Source organism: Vitis vinifera, chromosome 18 (genome assembly GCF_030704535.1).
Source record: "Vitis vinifera cultivar Pinot Noir 40024 chromosome 18, ASM3070453v1".
In the NCBI taxonomy this organism is placed as follows: Eukaryota; Viridiplantae; Streptophyta; class Magnoliopsida; order Vitales; family Vitaceae; genus Vitis; species Vitis vinifera.
In genome coordinates, this window is record NC_081822.1 from 34,054,095 (window position 1) to 34,075,294 (window position 21,200).

General features: G+C 29.5%; 1 pseudogene; it reads left to right on the forward strand.

The window, feature by feature from the left end:
* Positions 1–5,742: 5,742 nt before the first annotated feature.
* LOC100253442 (valencene synthase-like) lies at positions 5,743–9,861 on the forward strand (annotated as a pseudogene).
* The last annotated feature ends 11,339 nt before the right edge of the window (positions 9,862–21,200 follow it).

Here is a 21,200-nt window from a genome sequence, read left to right on the forward strand (position 1 = left end):
TGTTTAGTGCTACTTGAGAATCAAAGAAGTTCTACTTCTTAGGTATATTATAGTGGAATTTGTGATTTAAGTTAGACTTTATAACTTACTTATAGAATATAGTCTTGGAAATTGTTCATGTTTGAAGGGTTGTTCCAAGTTAAAGAGGTAGGAAGTTGATTGATGAAACGCAAAGGCTTTGGAGAAAAAGGGTGAATGGTTGAAGGATTACTTCCTTGCTCTATATCCCTTGTGAACTACTTTGGGTGGTGATTGAATTTATATCCCTTAGTATTTACTTCATGGGTGGTGAGATTGTATTTTCCTTTCTATCTATTTAGTTCTTTTATTTTTCCATCTATCTTGGTGTCAGCTATAGTTCACTCATTTTATATAAAAATTATTTTCTACAGGACATGTTAGAGGGGTTTAAGAAGAAAGGGGGAGCTAAGTTTTGATGTTATAGTTAAGAGACATACAACTAAAGGACATGGGATGTTGCGTCTTTTTAAGTATAAGTGTTTTTAATGGTTGAAGAGTTTTGTAATAAGATTAGAAGTAGAAAATATTAGTACTTGTAATATGTAAAGATGAATCCAAACACTTTAATCGATGCACAATGTTTAATGGAATGAATAAAAATGCAAGTATTAGTATTTTTGGTATTGAGGTGTTTTGATTAATTTTGGGTATTTTCATCGATTAAACTTATAGATTTAATTTACTCATGGTGCAACAAAAATCACTTAATGGTGTTAAGGGTTCATTAATGGAGGGAAAAAAATAATTAAGTTTCAAAATTTTAAAAATAACATAGGTAGGCTTGGGTGTGAGTGTGCCATTCAATTTGAAGATGAGTGGTGTTGGAAGTGTACTATTTTTAATCTAGGTATATTAAGTGTGATTTTAATTTGGAAGGTACTTAGAATATTCAAAAGCTAAGGTAGGAATGGCAACGGGGCGGGTCGTCCCCATCCCAACCTCGCCCTGTTTAGCAAAACCAATTCCCATCCCCGCCCCGCCTCGTTTAGCTTTTTTTTTTTTTTTTTTTTTAAATTACTTTAAAAAAATTTAATTACATTAAAATAAATATATTTTATAAATAATAAAATTATTATATTTTTTATAACTTATTTTATTAAAAAATTTTATTATTATCTATATATTAAAAATAGTAAAATTAAAATTAAAATTAAATTAATTTTAAAATTAAATTAAATTAAATTTTAAAATTAATTTTATATGTAAACGGGGCGGGATGAGGCAATACCCGAACCCGCCCCGAACCCTCCCCGGGTTTTAAAAAAAAATCTCATACCCGTCCCAAACCCATTTAATAAATTTTAACCTCGTCCCATTAGGGACAGGGCGGGGCGGGTACCCGAAAAAACCCGCCCCGTTGCCATCCCTAAGCTAAGGTGCACAATTTGAGTTAATTGTGTTGTTTGAATGAAGTGCACGGTTAAGTGTGCTATATGGTACATTGCACTAGAGGTGCACTAGGTGCATTAAGTGAGTATGCAATATGAAGTGTAGCTATGTGAGTTCGCAATTTTAGTGCGCTTGGGAGGTGCATAATTTGGGTGTGTAGGTTAGACGTGGTGTGTTGTGGCTGTGCAACACTTTATTTGTATGTAAACATTTAAATAAATGTCCTTATATCTCCATTTTACTTTGCGATATCTTCATTTACTTTAAATTTATAATATAAATAATGAAATAGTCTTCATTTGAATCCAATAAAAATACTTTTAGAGCATAATTTTTTATTTCTTGTTATAAATTGACAATTTTTACTAAATTCTTTCAAAAAAATGAGTTTGTCCAGGTAAATTCACCAGAGATAAAAATCTAGAAAAATTATTTTAAGTATCACCAACACAAAAACAATAAAATCCACCACTTTTTGTTTTAAAAAAGACTCTTAATCCATTGTATCATATTATGTATATTAAAATTAAAATTAAAATTATTGAGTTTGAAAATAAATAATTAGCTTATATTTCAGATATTATATTATGGTGTTTCAACAACCTCCAATGTTTTTTTTTTTTTTTATATATCTTTCTCCATACCATATTATTTTAAACTATAGTTTGATTTGCCTAATATCTATGGTGTTCAACAACTTCCACTGTTTTTATCTCTTTCCATACCATGGTAAAAAAAAATGATCTAGGTTTAAGGGAAAGTCTTCTCCCACAAAGAGAGCTTGACACAAGAGTGTTCTATTATATGATCCAACACCTAGTTAAAAAAGAGTTCCAACTCCTTACGTTGATCATGTGAGATGCAGGGGAGGATGAAACTACTTTTGTAGGGGTATATTCGAGTTAAATCTAGTATTGGAATAGTGAAAATTCCTATGCATACTATATACCACATTAAAGTCTTTGAGTTGAGATTCAAATGTATTTTATAAAACTTCATTTGAAATTCTAGAGAGAAAGTTATGTTCAGTTTTCTATATAAAAAAAAAAGTCCAATTTTGTTTAGTGCTACTTGAGAATTAGAGAAATTCTACTTCTTAGGTATATTACAGTAGAATTTGTGATCTAAGTTAGACTTTATAACTTACCTAGAAAATAAAGTCTTGGAAATTGTTCATGTTTGGAGGGTTGTTCCAAGTTACGGCAATTGGAAGCTAAAGAGGTGGGGAGTTGATTGATGAGAGGCAAAGGCTTTGGAGAAAAGGGGTGAATGGTAGATTCTATGAATAAAAGATTGCTTCCTTGCTCTATATCTCTTGTGGACTATTTTGGGTGGTGATTGAATCTATATTCTTTAGTATTTACTTTTTGGCTGATGAGCTTGTATTTCCCTTCCTATCTATTTGTTCTTTTCTTTTTCCATCTATTTTGGTGTTAACTATAGTTCACCCATTTTATATAATTCCAAGTTATGGCAATTGGAAGTTAAACAGGTAGGAAGTTGATTGATGAGAGGCAAAGACTTTGGAGAAAAGGGGTGAATGGTAGATTATGTGAATAAAGGATTGCTTCCTTGCTCTATTTCTCTTGGACTACTTTGAGGGGTGATTGAATCTATATCCCTTAGTATTTACTTTTTCGATGGTAAGCTTGTATTTTCTTTTTTATCTATTTAATTATCTTCTTTTTCCATCCGTCTTGGTGTTAGCTATAGTTCATCTCTTTTATATAAAAATTATTTTTGACACAACAAGTTAGAGGACGAAAGGGGGAGTTAAGTTTTGATGTTGCAGCTAAGGGACATGAGATGTTGCATTTGTGGAGTATAAGTGTTTTTAATGTTGGAAGAGTTTTGTAATAAGATTAGAAGTAGGAAATATTAGTGTTTGTAATGTAATATGTAAAGATGTATCCAAACACTTGAAACAATGTACACTCTTTATTGGAATGAATAAAAATGCAAGTTTTAGTATTTTTGGTCATGCAGTGTTTTTATTAATTTTGGGTATGTTCATCAATTAAACTTATAGATTTAATTTACTCATGGTACAATAAAAATCATTTAATGGTGTTAAGTGTTCATTAATGGAGAAAAAAAATTAAGTTTCAAAATTTAAAAGCACTAAATTAAAAACATGAGAGAAAATGATATAGGTAGGCTTGGGCGTGAGTGTGAAATTCAATTTAAAGATGAGGGGTATCGGAAGCATACTATTTTTAATCTAGGTGTATTAAGTGTGTTATTTTAATTTGGAACGTACCCAGAGTATTGAAAAGCTAAGGTGCACAATTTGAGTTAAGTGTGTTGTTTGAATGAAGTGCACAGTTAAGTACCCCATTTGATTAAGTGTGCTATATGGTGCACTGCACTGGAGTTGCACTAAGTGATGCAATGTGAAGTGCAACTATGTGAATGCTCAATTTAAGTGCGCTTGAGATGTGCACAATTTGGGTGTGTAGGTTAGGTGTAGTGTGATGTGGCTAAGCAACACTTTATTTGTATTTATATTGTAAACATTTAAATAAATGTTCTTATATCTCCATTTATATCTCTATTTAACTTTGTAATACTGCATTGTGTTATTTGTATCTCCGTTGCTTTAAGTTTATAATATAAACAACGAAATAGTCCTCATTTGAATCCAATAAAAATACTTTTAATTTAGAGCCTAATTTCAAGTAAATTAAAATCTAATTTTTTATTTCTTGTTATAAATAGACAACTTTTACTTAATTTCTTTCAAAAAAAAAAAAAAAACAGTTTTGCCCGGGTAAATTCACTAAAGATTAAAATCTAGAAAAATTAATTTAAGCATCATCAACATGAAAACAATAAAATCTACCATTTTTTATTATAAATTTTGAAACTTTAAAAAATAATATGTTTTCTATACTTAATGAAAATTTCTCAAAACTTAGACAACATACATGGTATGTCAGAAAACTCTCTTAATCCATTGTACCATGTTATTTGTATATCAAAATTAAAATTCCCGAGTTTGGAAATAAATAATTAGCTTATATTTTAAATATTGTATTATTATTATTTGGTTCACATTTTAAATTATAGCATTATGGGTTAATCTTTTGTATTATAGTTAAACTATAGTTTTAGAATATAGGGTGTGACAAGGAATTACTCATGTTTGACTCCTAAAGAATATAGATATTTTACTATTGCATTAACCTTTTAAAAATTGCAAGAATAAAGTAGCATTGAAGGCATAAAGCCAGGCAAGTGTTTAGGAACAGAATTTGAAAGAAAGAGAATATCATTCAGGCCAACCTGATGTATAATGGATTGGTTGTTTCATAATTTTAAATTATAATGGATTAATAGATAAATCGAATTGCATCCAAACAACTACGTGTTGTTGATGTAGCAAGAAGAATTAACATGTCTTTTCATCCCTCAGCATGTGATCCGATAGTAAACCAGAGGTAAAAGGTCCGATAGTAAGCTTTCACCCCAACGTATGGGGAAATCATTTCATCAACTATACACCCCTGATGATGAAGGTAATTATATGTAATTTTACCTAACAAGATTCAACTATCTTTAAGTTTTTCCTTGAATGTTTTTATATTCTCAATTATATTCTCAACTATACACCCCTGTATCTTTAAGTATCAATTATATAGATATTTGATATTTGATGTCAAATATCAAAACAATCCTTGTGGAGACACAAAATCTTCATCGTGTCTCATAAGATTGTGGGATTAAAAAGACAGACATCCATTACTGGTCAAACTAACTCTAACACCGAGGAATCAGGTGATTTATTTGTAATGATCTATTCCGAACTATATAAATATTATTTGCACTATCTCAAAATGTCCTCACTACTTTAAAAATATTTCTATATTATTAAAAAAGCCTATACATGTAACTCAAAGAAAACTTTTTCCATATCCTGTGTAAAGTTTTCAAAAATCTAAGAAAATGAGCAGTTCTCCTTCATATAAAAAACAAGGCTGCAACATCCCAGAGTTAATGGTCTGCCACATATAGAAAGTGCCGTGAAGTGTGTGTTGTCTAGCAAAACATGTTCACCGACCATGTCAGGCTGCCTGATACATGTTATTACATACTAAAATGTATTAAGAAAAAGAATATCCTAGTCAACATCCTACTTATCCATCCAACAAAGCAACAAAGCATATCCTAGCCGACATCATTCAACATAAAGCTAATATATATACTTCCTAGATTAGGTTTGGTTTCAAGGATATATTAAAAAAAAAAAGGAAAACAGTCCATATGCCTCTTGACACATCCCTTATGAGACAATATCCACGATTCTCAATGCTCACATTGTAACAATTTGTTATATGAATTGTGAAAGCATACAGACAGATATTCAATTATCAAGAGTAGTTTATCTAGATAAATACAAAAAATAATGGTTCACCTGCTGCAACCATGCATCAATGGCACTTGATGACAAGATATTTTTCATAAATAATGCTCAACTTGCCACTCAATTTTAGGGCTATCCATGCTTTAAAAGTACTGAAGCTTGTGGGCTATCTTACTCATGTCCGTCCTTAGCAACATGTCTTCTCATTCCTTAGCCCAAAATTATAAACCGGAGGTAAAGCGGCCGATGGTAAACTTTCACCCAGGCATTCGAGGCAATCCTTTCATCAACTACACTCCTGATGATGAGGTAATTATATGCAAATTTACATAAGAACATCTCAACTATCTGAAGTTTTTTCATCGAATTTGTTTAGCACTAATGAATGTAGGCAATTTTCTGGTACAGATAACCCGTGCCTATAACCAGAAGCAGGTTGAAGACTTGAAAGACGAAGTGAGGAGAGAGCAACTGGCAGCTGCTGGTAAGCCTTCACAGCAGCTGAACTTCATAGATGCAATTCAAAGACTCGGGGTGGCATACCACTTTGAAGAAGAAATAGAAGAAGCATTAAGACACATCTGTGATGACCACCATTACAGTGATGATTAATATGATGATCTGTATAATGTTTCTCTCCAATTTCGGCTTCTAAGACAACAAGGGTACAATATTTCATGCAGTAAGGCTCATGAATAGATATGTATATATATATCAGGGAGGAAGAGTTTGACATTTTTTTCGAATTTTTCTTTCTTATTTTATTCATCCTTTTTGGGTGATAACTGCAGATGTATTCAACAAGTTCAAAGATAAAAATGGTAGCTTTAGGGAATCTCTGATTGGAGATGTGCAAGGCATGCTAGGCTTGTATGAAGCTGCACATCTCAGGGTTCAGGAAGAGGATATACTAGATGAAGCACTTGCTTTCACCACCACTCACCTCAAGTCTTTGGTAAAACATTTAGACCATCCTCTTGCAGTACAAGTAACCCAAGCCCTACACCGGCCCATTAGGAAAGGTTTGGAGAGGCTGGAGGCAAGGCCTTACATATCCATCTACCAAGATGAAGCTTCACATAGTAAAGCTTTATTGAAACTTGCCAAGTTAGATTTCAACCTACTGCAGTCATTGTATAAGAAAGAGTTAAGCCACATCACCAGGTTAGTTCTCAAATATTACATTCACTTAAATTCCAACTTTGACTTGGAGGATAATTTGTGTGAATTAATGTATTTCTCAGGTGGTGGAAAGATTTAGATTTCTCTTCGAGGTTACCTTTTGTCCGGGATAGAGTGGTGGAAACCTACCTTTGGATTGTCGTGGCATGTTTTGAGTCCCAATACTCGTATGCTAGAAGAATACAGACCAAATTGCTTGTCCTAATAACAGTGATAGATGATATCTATGATGCGTATGGGACTCTTGAAGAACTTGAGCTCTTCACAGAGGCAATTGAGAGGAATGAGGTACAAATTTCACTCAGATAAATTTATTTCATATTGTAAACTTAGAAGGGGAACTGGTTACCTAATTTTCAGGTGGGACAATACTGGTATAGATAAGCTTCCAGAATACATGAAGCCGTGTTACCGGGCTGTCTTAGATGCCTACAAAGAAATTGAGGAGAAGGAGAATGAAGAAAGATCATATTGTGTTCACTATGCAAAAGAGGCAGTAAGAGTCCTTGAGTTCTATCTTTGTCTCCCCATTACATGTAATATATAGTAGTTTTAATATATATTTGCTTTGTTGAACATATTCCAGATGAAAAACTCTGTTCGAGCTTACTTCAATGAAGCCAAATGGCTCCATGGAGAATATGTACCAACGGTAGAAGAATACATGGGCGTTGCACTAGTAAGCTGTGATGTCCCCATGTTCACAATCATCTCTTTTGTTGGCATGGGATTCATAGCAACAAAGGAGGCCTTTGATTGGGTGTTAAACGGCCCAAAGATCGTCAGAGCTTGCTCCACAATTATTAGGCTCATGGATGACATGGCTTCACACAAGGTACCCTGAAATATTACTTCCAAAAAGCTTCTCATTCATAAATCGAAGACCATGAGGTTTAAACATGATGTTTTGCTGTTTTTTATGTAGTTTGAGCAAGAGAGAGGGCATATTGCCTCTAGTGTTGAATGTTACATGAAGCAATATAGTGTCTCAAACCAACATGCATACCACGAGCTTAACAAGCAGGTTGAGAAAGCATGGAAAGATATAAACCAGGAGTTCCTCAGACCTACTGCTATTCCAATGCCTCTCCTTACACGTGTTCTCAATTTTGCACGCACTGGATGAAAGGTTATAAAATAAATTTATAACACATACAGCGGAAAATTGATCTATTTTGCATTCAAAATATATACTGCAGCTATCAAAAAATTTAAAATAATAACCTGGATATCAGTTCTTCAAGCATAAAATTTTCTCCAATTGTATGAAGACTCTACGTGTATCCACACCGAAATTAATCTTTGCTATCAACCCTTTGATACGCGGAACTTTAAAAAAAAAAATAGAACAACACTTTGTATTTCTTTGGCGTAAAAACAAGGAGGATAAAGATAGATCGATCCTTATTCAGATTGTGTATATATGCTATATAGCATATCCGATACAACTTCTGTTTTAAGTGATAAGATAACTCAACTAATTTGATTTTTGATTTTATCACTTAATCTATCTCTATCGTGTCCTCCTTTTTTGGGCTACTAAGAGATTCTATAGGTCCATTTGTTTTTCTTTTGCTATTTTCAATAGCATTTGAAAAACACTTTGACCAAGTCTTGTAAGTTAAAACAAAACCCACATCCCTCCTGTAAGTTGCTGCATGTACCCATATGTTTGCAAATGTTTAGCAAACATTCTCGTGGACTAACTTCCACGTCCAAAGAAAAATATTTTATTTTTTTATCTATATATTAATTATATTCTTGGTGCTAGCAAAGAATATAATAATATTCCACATAGAACATATTTATTTATTTGATTAAAATTAAATTCTCTAATTTAATTATCAAATAATAATAAATAGCTCTTTGCAAAGATTAAAACACTGGTTTGTGTGTGACCCCGTAGGTTCATTACTAAGCTGGTAGTAAATTAATCAAATCAATTTACTAATTAAGGTAGGCGTCTAGCAACACTCCTTAACGTCCAGATAGTATGAAGTAATATCTTTTACTTTCAAGAACCGGTAGAAGAATAATGTAATATTTCCTTCCATCATTTACAGCTCTAGGCTAACTCTAGAGTATGGTATTACTATCAAACTCTAATAAGTCAACACATTATTTATTTAGTGAATGACTTAAGAAACTCATTTCTTCATTCATTCAATTGCCCTTGGCCAAGGTCTTATTTTTATCATAGAGCTCAAACTCATTACCACGAGTTGATGGATTCCTTCTTGATTAATCATTAATTCTACAAGTATTTAATTATATCCAATATCCATTCAACTAGTGCCCTAAGGCATTAGGTGTCCGGGATTAAAATATAATAAATAACTTGTTAATTACTTTGATAATCTCAGGTCAAAGAAAACTATTATATTTCTTCTTAAGAAATTCCTATTGACAATTTAAGGTAAAGATAACCATTAGAAATTCTCAGTTGAGTCAGTTCAATGATCACATCTACATGTGCATCATCTATATATGTAATTTAACAAATGAGATATATCAATCTTTATCCAATAAAGACCATCACATATATATTGATCTATCTGGATTATTGATGTCCTGTTGACAATAATCCTATGATCAAGAACAGTTTAGATTAAAATTATTAAAAGAATTGCTTCTCATTATCATAATCTCTATCATGATAACAATTTTCAAATTTTAATCAAGGACCTTATCATATAAACTATTTTAAACAGATATGATAATGAAATAAAGAATTAATACCTTATTAAAACTAAAGTTGATTACATGATAGATTGGATCTTGGGCATACATTTATCCCCAACACTGGAGATTTCATGTACAAAGGTCGTGAGGATATATTCACGAATGTTGGAGAAGTGATAAAAGATAATGTTGCTTCATTGTTCATTGACCTTGTGCCAATCTAAGGCTAGCCCGAAGATTTGTGATGCAAATAGACCTTATAGCTTCTACTTTATTTGCCTTTATGGTTTCGGGCTCCTTTTTGTCTTGGTTTGTTTTGGAGAGCATGATATAGGTTATGAGTCCAAATTCTAATAGCTTAAACTTTTGGGAAACTTAGTTCTCCAACATGATATCATTTTGTTGTTTAGTACCAACTACCAACAACCAAAGAGTACACGGGTGTTGCACCAGTAAGCTTAGATGTCCCCATGTTCACAATTCTCTCTCTCTCTCTCTCTCTCTCTTTTGGCATGGGAACAATGGCAATAAAGGAGGCCTTTGATTGGGTAATAAAGGACCCAAAGAGTGTCAGAGCTTCCTCCACAGTTATTAGGATCAATGATGATATGGCGTCACACAAGGTACTCAGATATAGTACTCCATAACACTGCCCATTCATATCTCAAAGACAAAGGGGGTCTTCATGAGAATTTACTTACCATTTTTGTAAATATCTCTTATTAGTTTTTGTGTAGTTTGAGCTAGAGAGAGGACATAGTGCATCTAGTGTTGAATGTTACATGAAGCAACATGGTGTCTTAGAGCAGCCTGCATACCTTGAGCTGAGCAAGCATGTCGAGAAAGCATGGAAAGATATAAACCAAGACCTAGTGCTATTCCAATGCTTCTTACACAGGTTGCCAATTTTGCATGAACGGGAGATTTCATGTACAAAGGTCGCAAGGATATATTCACGAATGTTGGAGAAGTGATGAAGGTTAAGAGTGAATCACTGTTCATTAACCTGTGGAAAAATGAGCCTGGGGATTGGTGATGCTAATAGAGCCAGTTGCTTAGCTTGTATAGATTACCAAAATAAATAGATTGATTACATTGGTCAATTGGTCGGTCGCTCTGATCAACCACTAATCAACTATAAAAGAAACATAGAAAATGTTGCACAAGTGACATTTAAGAAATTGGGTTGATTCAAATTGAAAACTTAACATCAAAAACCCTTTTTTAATGATAAAAAAACATATCAAACATGAGCTTTTATCCATGTTTTCAAGCTTCTTCCAGCCTTGAGAAAAATTTCTACCATTCTTTTAACAGTCTTCTAACAAAACATCAAACACATGCATGTGATTTCCTAGGTACCAAAGTAAAGAAGTTTGAAAAATAGTTTTTACACGAGAATAAGATGATAGCTGACTTGCTATGCAAAAAATATATAGACAAAGATGAATGGAGAATGAAAGGCAAGTCAATTGATTTAGCTTGAGTTTAGTTAATCAATTAAGTTGTGCTATTATAGATAGAAAAAAAAAAGGATTTGTTTCCTATTTTATAAACCAAATCAACATCTAGATGGTTCTGTGAAGATGCACTAGCCATTGGCTCCTTGCATGCATAATAAGGTAGAGGGAAGACCCATTAGAATGGCCTTGCACATTGCAATATTTGTCTCTAATGGTGAGTTGTTAATTTGGTTGGCTATGGAGCTGATTGTGGCTCTGAATCTAGAGGCATTCGACTTCTATAAACCCCCCTCAAGTTAGTGAGGATCATGCATTGAACTACCAACTTGTAGCAGAAAATAGAGAAAGCCCTTCTTGATAGAGGTTTGGTAAAAATATTTGCTATTTAGAGATGACTAGGAACGTACTAAACACAAAGGTGTCCCATAACAATTGTTTCACGAACAAGATGGTAATCTAATTCTATGTGCTTTGTTAGAGCATGAAACACTAGATTTTGGCCATATGTATTGCACTCATGTTATCACAAAGGAGCAGTGGAGGTTGAGGAAGTGGTAGGAAGAGAAAGGTGAGCCAATTGGCCAATTTGACAACGGTTCGTTGAAGAGTGTGTGCTATTGTCCCTTGTTTCTTGAAAGCCCAGGAAATACAATTGTCATCAAGATAAATACAAAAACTACTAGTAGTTCTCCTTATTATTAGATACCTTGCCTAATCAGAATCAACAAAACATATAATGATATGGAACTTTAAGCCAAAAAGCGAATTCCATAATTGAGGTTGTATTTTAAATAACATAGGATTTATTTCACAACCTTGAAATTTGCTTTAGTTTGTTGTTCGAGGTGTTGGCATACTTTGTTGACTACATGAGTAATATCTGGTCTAATGAATGCCAGATGTTGGAGGCTACTAACAAGGTGGGATACTTGGTTGGGTCTACATGTTATAAATCATTTGTACTTGGTGAATCTTTAGCAAATATGGCGGTGGCCATGGTAGAACAATCTAGCTTGTGTGCTTTCTAAAGGAGGTCTCTGGTATAGTTTGCTTAGGAAAGGTACAAACAACCATGAAAACATTTAACTTTAATGTTGAGGAAACATTTTAGCTAACTGAAATCTTTAAGAGCAAATTTTAATGCTAAGAGGATACTTTGTTTTAATCTTATGAGATATCATAATGCCTTTATTGAAAATACCTATTACTACAAGCTTCCATCAACAATAACCTAATTCATAGGGAATATATGATTAACTTACGATCTCACTCATAGGTCAAAGTTACTACTAACTTTAGTACAAACTTAATATTCTCTTAAGGTTGAGAGACAATACAATAAAACAATTTGTTGAAGTCATGATTACTTGATAGCCTTAAGCCATGACTCACTGCAAGTTCCGTCTAATGTGTAACCATACACACTAGTACACTTAGAGTGGAAAACCTATCTCGATAGCCAAAACCAACCACCCCTTTAATTACAACCTCAAATGGATTGTTTAAGTCCATGAACCAATTGTGAACAAATCATTTACTTACAATGAACCCATGACTTGATTCTTTCGTGCAACTGCTAATGTACACAAGTCATATACAATACAAAAGATGTTAGATGAGAATGCTCATAAAATGTAATGCATGAAATAAGAATAGATAAAAGTAAAACTAGAATATCATTAAATGAATAATGAATTCCAAATTTGTTGTATCATATCATGTTTTTAAGGTATCTATCCTAACAAAATGGGGCTCAACAAACCTTGGAGGTTGCTCTATATAAATTGTTTCCTTGAGATGACCATCTAACAAGATGTTTTTCACATCTAATTACTTCATAATCTAGTTAAAGGTGACAACAAGAGATGGGGTAAGGTGAATGGTTGTAGGTTTGACAACAAACGAAACTTTAGATCTTATAAACCCATAAAGAGCCATTAATGATGATGGCATTAGTTGGTCTAGGAACCAAATTCCATGTGTTATTTTGTTGGAGAGCCTATTTTTCTTCTTGCATAATAGTTGTCCATTGAGATTGTTTAAGTGCTAATTTAAGATTTTTAGGTTCAATAGGAGTAGGTTACTAACATGTAGAGCCAAAGAAGGATCTTGTCTCAATTTTGCATGAGTGACCATGCCATGAGTGTTGTTGCTCGGGAGAAGTGGTGTATGGTGTTTTGGTAGATAAGAAGGATCAATAAGATCAACCACTGGTGTAAAATTAGGATGCGTACATTGTGGTAATAGAGAAGGGGGTGGAATTGGAAGATCAACAAATAGTTGTTTCATTAAATCTGGGGTGGAGTGTAGAGATGGTGGAGAAGAAGGATCAGGTGTAAAGGGTGCCTAGAGTGGACTTCGTTAGAGAAGGAGAAGATGTGTTTGTGATAAGAGGTACAATGATAGTAGGTTCTGTGATAGGAAGGACAGTAGGAGGAACGGGTGTTGAGGTGTTTGATGTGGCTTGAGCGAAGGATGTGTTACTTGAATTTAGCCATTCATAAATTCTTGCACAGAAGAAATAGTATGAGTAGCAAAAAGAAATTCATGCTCATCAAAGATAACATGTTTAAAGGTATAGACACAATTTGTTTGAGGTTCAAGGCATCTATAGCCCTTATGTAAAGGGCTATAGTCAATAAATACACAAGGATACGTTTTTCTCTTAAATTTAGCTGTAGCGGGGCATGGAATTTGTTTAACAATGCCACATTGTCCAAGATGATTAATAAATGATGCTATTGTAACCTCACCACCTCCATTAGATTGGAGGATTTTGATCCTCTTACCAAATTGATTTTCAACTTGTCTTTGGAATATAAGAAAACAAGTGAAGAAAAAAAAATTAAATTTCCTTTTCAAGGGAAACAACCATGAAAAACGAGTATGATCATCAACAAAAAGAGCATAATACCGAAAATTTTGAGAACTAATAACCACAGGACCCCATAAATCACAATGGACTTTATGCAAAGGAAATTGTTAAATAGTATTTGATTGTCAAAAAGATAATTTACAACTTTTGCCTTGCTGACACGAAACACAAACGACAGGCCTTTGAATCCAATTGAATATATTTATTTTGTTTTTAAACCTTAAAATATGTAAAACTCGGAAACTTGGATTTCTGAGCCTTCGATGTCGGATACTAGAATCTGTTGTAGTACCCTGGATAACACTCAAACTCCATTTTTTTTTCTTTCAAGTTATAAAGATTTCCTTACCTAGGCCCTCTTACCAAAATCTTGTTGTCCTTGTCCTTAACGGGTAAATTAAAAAGAACATTGATTATTAGAGGTAAGTTGTCCCAGCAAATTTTAGTCGTCTGATTTGGTTTGCCACAAATTTGGCATATCATAATAACTTCCTGATTTATAGTTGTTTGTAATTAAATTTATTTCTTTCTTGTTCTGAGTTGCTCTACAAGATAGAGTGCCTTGATTGATAATGATCATCTTGATTGTTGAATCTTAGAGAATTATTTTGTTGAACACCTCTCCCTCCCTTACTATGGGAGAAACCTCTACTTTGATCACCAAACAAGCCACATCAATCTTTGCCTTTTTATTATTATTATTATTTTTTTAAAAAAAATTATGCTCTAGTTTAAAAATTTTAAAGACTATCATAAAGAATTATCCAAAACTAATATTTAAAAATTTTAACTATTAAACTATCATCAAGAATTATCCAAAACTAACATTTAAAAATTTTCACTTGAGATCAATTATGCTAAGAAGAAAATTAAATACATATATATATATATATATATATATATATATATATTATCAAGAATTATCCAAAACTTTTTTTTTTTTTAAATCTAACTTAATACCTACTTATTAGTACACTTAAGCAACTAACAAACTAACTACAGCAAGAAGCTTACAAGTCTAACTGAATGCACTAGCTCACCAACTTCTATTTGAATGTTTAACCACTATATATATTTACAAATTTAGAACAAAGATTTAATTCATTTGAGAAATAAGAGTTATCATTATAAAAAATATACATAATGTTTATAGGTAATGATTTCCTTTAAAGAAAAGTACCCAAGTGACTATAAAATCTACATATGTTGTCTGCTTACCAAGAATGAGTTTGGGAGTCGGATTACTTATAAAAAAGGTACAAGAATAAATTGTATGTACTACCTCTTTAAGCTTTTATACCTATTGTCTCTAGTAAGCAAATGTTATGATAATTAAATAATTAATCATGGATACCGAGAAAAAAAGAACACAAATATAAAACAAGTCATGGTGTTTTTCATGTTACAAAAATATACAAAATAAATGATAAGAGAATTTGCATAAGTTGATTTATGAAACTAATTAAAAACATTGGTTTTATTATTTCTAATTCAAAGGATTAAAAAAGTTTACTTACATAAAAAAAAAAAGTTATTCCAATTTGATGATTTCAATCTATTTTAAGTATAAAAGAAAGTTTTAGTTTATTTTTTTATTTACAAAAAATGCTTCAAAGTATTCTATTATTTATAAGGAAATGATTTTTATTTACTTATCTTAAAAAAAAAGAATAATTTTCACAAATTCTATTTACCAACATTCCACTTTGATTTTCATGGAGAAGAGAATATTTTTATGATATTTTTATTACAATATGAATTTTATTTACAAAAAAGTATCCAAATCTAATCTTATCTCTAAAAGAATATTTTTTATAACTTATTTAGGAAAAGGATTTTAAAAAATGTATTTAATTTACAATTTTGTTTAAAAAAATGATATTTACAAATTACTTTAAAATAGACTTTTAAAAATTTATTTTGAAAAGAATAAATATTCGGATCCAACTTTATTTACAGAAGAAACGATTTCTTTAGTTTTGATTCAAAATAAGATTTTTACAATTTTATTTACACGAGTATAAAAATTAAATTTGGTTTTATTTACTAGAAAGCTTCTTTTTTTTTTCTTTTTTTTTTTACCATTTTTATTAAGACATGATTTTTATAATTTTATTTATATAAAAAAAAGTTTACAATTTTATTTTTAAAAAGAGTTTTGCAATTTTTTTAAAGGTTTTACTGTTTTATTAAAACAAAATGCTTTTTAGATTTTATTTTAAAAAATGATTTTCACAAGTTAAAAAAGAACAAGAAAACTTTACAGTTTTATTTTTTTAAAAAAATGATTTTCCAATTGTATTTACAATTTATTTAAAAAAAGATTTTCCAGTTTTATTTTAAAAAAACATTTCATTGTTTTATTTCAATTTTATTGTGTTTTTTTTTAAAAAAGTTCGAATTTCTCTCTCTCTTAAAAAAAAATTCAAATATCTCTCTCCCTATCTCTCAAAACATGATTTTCACAAGTTAAAAAAGAAGAAGAAAACTTTACAGTTTTTTTTAAATGATTTTCCAATTGTATTTACAACTTACTTAAAAAAGGATTGTCCAGTTTTTATTTCAATTTTATTGTTTTATTTCCAATTGTCCAGTTTTATTTTTTTAAAAAAACCTTGTCTCTCTCTCTCAAAAAAAAAAAAAAAAAAAAGAAGTTCCAATTTATCTCTCTCTTTTTTTTTAAATAAAAAAAGAAGTTCAAATCTTGACTTGATTGATATTAACCCAAACTTTTGGTCTCTCTCCAATTGACTTGATTTCTATATTAACTTAAACTTTTGGTAACTCTCACATTAATTTTAATGTTAAGGTATCAATCCAATTGACTTGAACTTAAAAAACTTTTGGTCTAACGACAAAGCTTTGATTTATATAGGAGGTCATGAAGGTGAACTGTGAACCTAACTGATGCATGTATACCCAAACCCCACTATTGATTTAAATATGAGACACTATGCATTTTGTCATGTTAAGATCAAAGAAAACACTAGAGATGCAATAAAAAGCAATAGCTAGCAGAGGCAAACAAACCTCAAAAGACCCAAGCCACAATAATATCATGGCACGTAATAAAAGATTTGGGAAACTAAAAGTTCTTTTATATACAAACCAAAAATTATTTTAGAAAATTAATTAAAAGAAATACTAATATTAAGGGAAACAAATTAGTGTCTAGATGAAAAGAAAATTACAAATAATTTGTTTTTCAATTATATCTATAGTAAGAATCATATTATTAATTATTTTGATTCTTAATTAAAAATAATTAATCAAAATAAAAAATATATAATTATTTTCAATTAAAATCTGATTTGAGTTAGGATAATTCTTAAATTTTTGACAAATTTTCAATCCCAATATTTCATTTACATAAATCACATAATATTTAATAAATAATTCTGATGTGTAAGTCCTACATCAATGAAATGATACTTGATTTGACAAATGTCCTTACAAACATGTTCTTCATTTTGAATATTTATAATGACAATAATAAAAAAATAAAAAGTTACTTTATGTGAGTCAAATTAAACTATCCAGACCCTAGAGGAGACGTATGTAACCAGCTAAGCAATTCATCACATGAAAATCATTCCTCCACCTTATCATAATAATTGATTCTTCACCCATCAATAATTGAACTCCCTTAATATTGCAGTTTACATCTCCTTTTTCTATTAATTTCTGTATGAAATTTTAACGTAGTCATGTGACATTATTTAATAAATTCCAATAAAACTATAAGAGTTTTAAATAATCAATGAATCCAAAATATTTTCAACTAGTTCCTACACATTATAATTAGTCTTCCCATCACTCTAATGAATGTAATATAAATCAAATAAAATATTTTTATACATAATTATTATTTTAAACTAAATTAAATTATATGTAAATCATTAACTTAAAATTTATTATTTAAATTTACTCTAAGTTATAGTGTTGTTTTACTTTAATTAATATTAAAAAACTAAAATCCTATAAGTACTAAACCAAATGATATTTCAAAATTAGAAAAATTATTTATTTTGATTTTTTACTTTAAATTAATTGTATTATTTAAAATCAATAATTAAGTTATATTAAATCATTATTTTCATTTAGTAAACATCTATTCAGTCAAACTTATTATATAATGAGGTCCACTTATTTTATAATTTAACTATTTTAATATTTAAAAAAATGGGAGGATGCTATGAATAGGGTAGAATTAGTTCTCGAATAGCATGTCTAATTTGATTTGACATGAGAAATTGGACTTAGGTTAAATTAAACTCACAAACTCTAAAGTTTTCGATTGGTATTTTCTAATACAAGTCGAATTTTAACTCATTCAAACTTTGATATAATAAAATCATAAGAATTATAGAACAACCTTATTATGAGAAATGTATATTAAATTTTAAAAGAACATATTTTAAAATTAATAATACCAAAATATTTCCCTTAAAGAGATTATTCATTCTGATAATCCTATTTCACGATTGTTTGAGTAAAAATTAATTATCTTTATATATATATATATATATATATATATATTTTCACAATCTTACATGCATTCAATGGTTTTCGTACGGTGAAGTGACCTCAAACTTTTGGTCCCTATCCAATTGACTTGATTTCTATATTAACTTAAATTTTTGGTCACTCTTGCATTAATTTTAATGTTAAGGTATCAATCCAATTGACTTGAATTATATTAACTTAAACTTTTGGTCTAATAGGTACCTAGATATAACGACTCTCTCTCTCTCTCTCTCTCTCTCTCTCTCTCTCTATATATATATTGGACTTGATTTATATTAACTCAAACTTTGGTCTCTCTCCAATTGACTTGATTTCTATATTAACTTAAACTTTTGGTCACTCTCACATTAATTTTAATGTTAAGGTATAGTCCAATTGACTTGATTTATATGAACTTAAACTTTTGGTATAATAGGTGCTAGATATAACGGCAAAGCCTTGATTTATATAGGAGGTCATGAAGGTGAACTGTGAACCTAACTGATGCATGTATACCCAAACCCCACCATTGGTTTATAATATTGTCATCATAATATTTAAATATGGGACACTTTATGCATTTATCATGTTAAGATAAAAGAAAACACTAGAGATGCAATAAAAAGCAATATCTAGCATAGGCAAACAAACCTCAATAGACCACAGCCACAATAATATCATGGTAATAAAAGAATTTGGGAAACTAAGTTCTTTTATATACAAACCAAAAATTATTTTAGAAAATTAATTAAAAGAAATACTAATTTTTTTTTATGTTTTAATGAAACAATAATTTTTAAATTAATTATTATATTATTTATATATATATTACTATTAATATCATTCATTTGTTTTGTATTTTTTTGTTAGTCATTTTCTTAGTGCCATGATGCACTCTAAATTCTGCAACCAAGAAAGAATTGGTATATTATTAAAAAAAAAATCATGGGATTTTTTTTTTAAAATATGATTGAAAAATTCATAAAATATTTAGAAAAATATTTTCACACCCTTATATTTTATACATAAAATTTATAATTTAGAGAATAAAACTTTATTTATTAGAGAATTATTGATCACAACTATCTAATTTTTTTTTTATGGAAAATTTCTTTAAAAAATATATATATTTTTTAAAATTTATAAATTTATAAATTTGCATACCTATGAAAGTTAAAACCAAAGATGGTTCGATAATTTAAACCTCGTTCTTGCATGGACTATCGGGTTAAATCAAATTTTTGCATTCCTTTTTCTTTCCTTTCTTTTCAAAGGCCCTTGGCTTTTTATCATTAAGCTTAGGGTTTAGATTAAATAGAGGTGAGTGAAAATTTGTTCGGTGACAATAAAATTGTTTATTTTTTATAATATTAAATTTAAATATATATATATATATATATATATATATATATATATATATATATATATATATATATATATAATATTGAATTTAAAAGTATGAGATATAAGTTTATTAAAAGAAGTATGCCGTAAATGATTTATAATCTAGTAAAAATTATTTGTTATGAATAAAAATTTGTGATAAGATTTTACAAGTTATTTACCATAAATTGATATTATGATTAAATTTATTTATTTTTATCATGAATACATCATTCATATTAAAATATTATGAAAATTTATTTTTTTATTATGAAAACATGATTTTTTTATCTTAAATAAAAATTTCATCTCTAAAAGAACTTTTTTGCCATTAAAAAGAAAATCATTACAATTTTTTTTTTGTCATAAAAGATTATTCAAGTAAAAAAATATTGTAGCAAAATAGGAGTTTCTAGTAGTGAAAAGATAATAGAGAAGGGAAAAAAATAATAAAAAAATTAAAATTAAAATATTTTTATATGTTATTTTAATTATTTTAACTCTTTTAAAAAATATATAAATTTATAATTAATTATAATTCTATTTTTTTTTTTTTTTCATGATGAAACCAAATTAAAAAACAATTTTACTTCCCAAAACATAGCTTTAAATAAAAAGAAACGGAAGAGAAGAGAGATGTAACTTTCTATGCTTATCTTGGTATGATCTGAGGACATCACAGCATCACCTCTCTGACATCATTGGCAGTACAATTCTGTCTTTGTTGTAGCATTATTTTGATGGAATCATGCAGCAAGAAAACGACAAATATGAAGTTTGATCAAGATGTTTGTCCTTCACAACACTTTTTTCTTGAAGATGATGCCTAACTTTTTTTTTTTTTAGAGTTTATTAATTTCTTTTTAAGATTTTGTTTGGTTTTCAAAAAAATTAAAAAAGAAATATTAAAAGAAAATGAGGGTTATCAAATTTATAGTCATTCCATAATTTTAATGATGTACTTTGATTACCTTTTTAATTTTTTTTTAATCTTTTAAATTTTATATAATATACATTAGAATAATTATATTATTATTATTATCATCATCATCATTAATAAATATTACAATTATTATATTATTCATGATATTATACTTATTATTAATATTACATTAACATTATTGTTTATATTTTTATATATAAATATAATTCTTAAAGCTTGTAAGTTCTAATTATTATAATATTTTCTTGATAGTTATATTTTAAAGTAAGATAATTCAAAAATGATAAAGTTTATATAATAAAAATATAATAACTTTGGTTTTTTTTTTAATTATGAGAATAAAAAAATAATTTGTAATATCATTTTATGATATTATTGATATTAATATTAATA